The 4140-nt window shown below is 32.0% G+C and overlaps 1 pseudogene; it reads right to left on the bottom strand.

Annotated features, from left to right (window-relative positions):
- Positions 1-2172: 2172 nt before the first annotated feature.
- On the bottom strand, positions 2173-3896 carry LOC142520593 (dihydrofolate reductase-like; annotated as a pseudogene).
- Positions 3897-4140: the final 244 nt, after the last annotated feature.

The following is a 4140-nucleotide window of genomic DNA, read 5'->3' as shown; positions in this document are numbered from 1 at the left end:
AAAAACTGAAACAAAAGAGAAAAATAATGGGGGAAGATGAAAAAATTTGATGGAGGATGATGAATATCAATGAGGGGGGAATATAAGAGATGAAAGAGTGCGCTATATGATTAAATTGTTTATTTTCTCTCATTTTGAATATCCCTACCTTTATTGTAGCCGTGAGCCGTGGCCTAACGTTATAAGCTTAAAAAAAGCCTATTGACCGGGTCATATTCCTCCAACATTTAGTGGAGAAAGGTATGAAAGACAAGCTTATGGAGAGTTTCTTAAAATAAAAAAAAATTCAGAAAATATGAGCACTCCTTGAACTAAAACACCTTTGAGGAATATGATTTTTGACTTCCACACTACACACGTCTCATTATCTTGATCTTTTCTAGTGAATGCTTGAGTTTTAAAGTTGCAACGAAAGTGAATTTTACGATTTTCAAAGTGTGATCTTTTGATTGAGTGTGACGGAATTTGGTATGTTGAAAAGTGTTAATTGTGTCATTTTGTGTGGTGAATCATTGAATATTCTTTCATAATATTTTTATTCTTTTGATTTGCTCGAGGACGAACAAAGGCTAAGTGTGGGGGGATTGATAAGCCCAAATGTTATAGAGATTTAGGGATTTTATTTGTGCTTATCTAGACTTTTTATCCCTAATTATGTGCTTAATTTAATTAATAATTGTAGATTTGAATAAAAAGTGAAAAGTGTTTGATGATATTGAAATCTTGGAAAAATCTATGTAAATCTTTATAAATATCTTATCTACACTTTCTTTACTGGACATGGGCTTAAAAAGGAAAGGAAGGAGGAGACCCATTAAGAAGAATAAAAGGGCAGAAGCGTACAGAAGAAGGGAGGGCTGCCATAACAGAAGCACAGAAGGAGACGAAATAGCAGAACAGCGCGGAAGAAAGAAAAGAAGGGAGGAAGAAGGAAGGCAAAACCAGCGAGGAATTCCTCACACACGCTACAAATCACAGAGAATCTCTTTCCATTCCTTCTTAATCATGTTTTCTCCATTGACTTTAAACAGAGACTTACACTTTTATTTTAAGTTTATGGAGTAGATTTTTGTAGACTAAGGCCATGATAGGGCCGAGACATATTATTTTTTGATGTTTTGAGTTTTATTCAATTAGATTATTTATTTTATTCATTGATTGATGTCGTTTATCACGTGTTCTTTTAATCTGACTAATTAAATAGAATATTTGTTGGTTAATCTAAAACCGGAAGACGAAATATTAATATTTGCTTCACACATCAATTAACACATGGTTAAATTGACTAGAAATAGTATTCGATTTCAGTGTGCGACTTTAGGTTGAAAAACTGGAATTTCACAGCAATCTAATGCGGTTGAATCTAATTAAATTCAGTTAGGAATAATTGGACTGTTAGATTTAATTAGGTTTATTAATTCGAGGAATCGTTTAATAAATAATTTTGGGAATTTCGTCGTGAATTAAATAATTAATTTAATGAATATGAATTTGACACGTAGATTATAAGTTGTCTCGGTACCGTTGTGCGCCTTAGTCGTTTTTAAATAATTTGAATTTTCTTCTAATTTAATAATTTGGATTTTTTTGCTTTAGTTAATTTATTTATTGTTTAATTTAGTTTTGATTAATCTATCTCCCATAATTTGAACTTTATTAGCCTAAATTAAGAAAAATAATTCATATTCTAGTAATTAAACATCGATCTCTGTGGGTACGATACCTAGACTCATCTCCAAATACTATTACTTGACCTAGTCCGCTTGCTAGATTTATTCCCAACCGAAATAATCGGTCACTTATACACTTGAGTTGGATTCAATTAAATAAAGAAACATATGTGACAGGAACACAATAATCAGATTTGATAACGAAGAAGAAATGAAGCTTCACCAGTGGGTGCTGAAAGTGAATTTACACACAATAAGAAAAAACTGCATATTTCCAACGACATTTGTGCAGCAAATAGGAAATTTAAAGTGAGAAAATAAAAAGAATTTTGATTTTGACATGTGATGGAACACGAAAAAATAAGAAAGATTCCTCTTATCAGTTTTCTGTTAAATAAGTATTTTGTTATTAAAATTTTATAAACGCTTTTTATGAAAAAAATTGTTTTAATCAAATAAGAAAGATTCCTGGAATCAATCGTACATATGAAAAAAAATCTATCATTATTTTTTTTTAAAATACAGCCTATGCCGAATGAAAATTTCACCGATCAATCTTGTTATCTACATAAATATCTTATTTAAATATATAATAATCGACATTGAGCATGTATAAAATATTTTACAACTAAAAAGTTAATGTCAACATATTGACATTTCATCAAAACTTTTATCCTTCCTAGGCCCCTTTTGTGGTGAATGGTCACATTTACACGCCAGACCATGTCTTTATCTCCTTCCTTCACTCATTGATTTTATATTCTCCCGATATTGCTTTTTTATCCTCCAGTTATTATTAAGACTTTTCTTTTCAGTCCTTGCCTACGCGGCTGATTTTAATTTATAAAATTGCTGATTTGTCCTATAATCTTTTTTGTTTTTGTTTTTGTTTTGTTTTTGTTTTTACAACCCATCTGCTTTCCAAAAAATTACCCAGATTAATATGACAAAGTAGTGACACATTTTATTCCCAAATATTAGATGATACCTATCCTAAAAGACCTGAATAATGAAAGATGAAAATAACATAAAGAAATTACTAAATTTACAAACAAACTAAACAAATGCAGGACCAAATTTTCAAACTCATTTTTATTGCCGCAGTACTTCGTTGGCACATATAGTTAATTTTTTTCTTGATTGTGCTTTCACGGGCGAACAGTAGGCACAGTCTTCCATTAATTAAAATATTGTTTTTCCAAATTCAAAAGATTAATATTTTAGTTATTCCTCTGGTACGCTGTTGTCCATTGAATGGCAATGTCACGGGTTCATTATTGATTGTTACAGCTTAAGAGAATGGCAGAGAAAATTACTTGTCATTTTACTCTTTAACTTTTAGAAAAGTTCACATTAAATATTTGACTTGTTTCGTTCGGTAGAAAATCATCCAAGGCAAGAAAAGAATACTCAGCAACAAGAAAGAAAACAGAGAATTATATTGGATGACCTAGGAAGTGAACGGATGGGCATTGGATTACGGATGAATATGCCTTTTCAACCACTGACGGATTCCTGAACTTAGCTCCCCAAATTATTACCATAAATTTTATCTTCGGTACCTTTGTAAGACAAACACCCTGCAAAACAATATCAGTCCATACCAGCAAATTAAATAAAAAAACAATAATCTTCTTTATCCCACCAATTCTCCTTAACAAATCCCGGTATGAAGCGTGGCCTAAGACGAGGAAAATTTACTTACATTAGCTTGTAATCCAGGCAATGCAGCTGATAAAATTGCTCCCTGAATTGTTTAAAACCAAATCAGATGATGCCATAAAGCCAACAAGATCATGTTACTTCAGTTTACCATATTTTTCATCTTTACTCAAAACATGAAGAGATGAACATATTAGAGATTAATAGAAGTAAAGATACCTGCGAGAAACCAAGAAGACCGTCAAAAGGCCGATGTTTAATCATGCATTCTTCGATATAAGCAAGACACTCATCAAAATTCTGATATTCTGAAAACTCCTGAAATTCAGACAAAAAAAAAACAATGGATAATCCGAAACCCAAGTGAAACAGCATCAGAAAAGCCTAAATGCAAAAGATTACTCAAAAAACAGACCTTATTGAACTCAAACCACTCAAAATATGGAGGATCAAATATCCCTTCAACGTCAGATTCCCCTGGCAGGGAAAGGGGGCATCCACACAAACAAGATCCAAATTTTCCAGCACGGGTTCCGGCCACTTTCCAGTGACCTGTTCCTGATTAATAACAATCCTGTTTTTATTTGTAATGGTTTTTCCGTTGTTATAAAAGGATGACACTTGGCTATCTAAACTAAATTGGAAACAATTTTATAAAAGGATGACACTTGGCTATCTTGGCAAAATCCAAGTGTCAAATACTTATGATCTTTACCCACTCAAATCTTCTTATAAATAGATTCATTTTTCATCGATTTTGAGTCATAAATTAGTGAGGAATATGATGCTAGAGTGCGGGAGAATTAGA

Source organism: Primulina tabacum, chromosome 12 (assembly GCF_025594145.1).
Source record: "Primulina tabacum isolate GXHZ01 chromosome 12, ASM2559414v2, whole genome shotgun sequence".
Classification (NCBI taxonomy): Eukaryota; Viridiplantae; Streptophyta; class Magnoliopsida; order Lamiales; family Gesneriaceae; genus Primulina; species Primulina tabacum.
The sequence above is the reverse complement of the archived record's forward strand: the minus strand, read 5'-3'. Positions and strand labels throughout refer to the sequence as shown.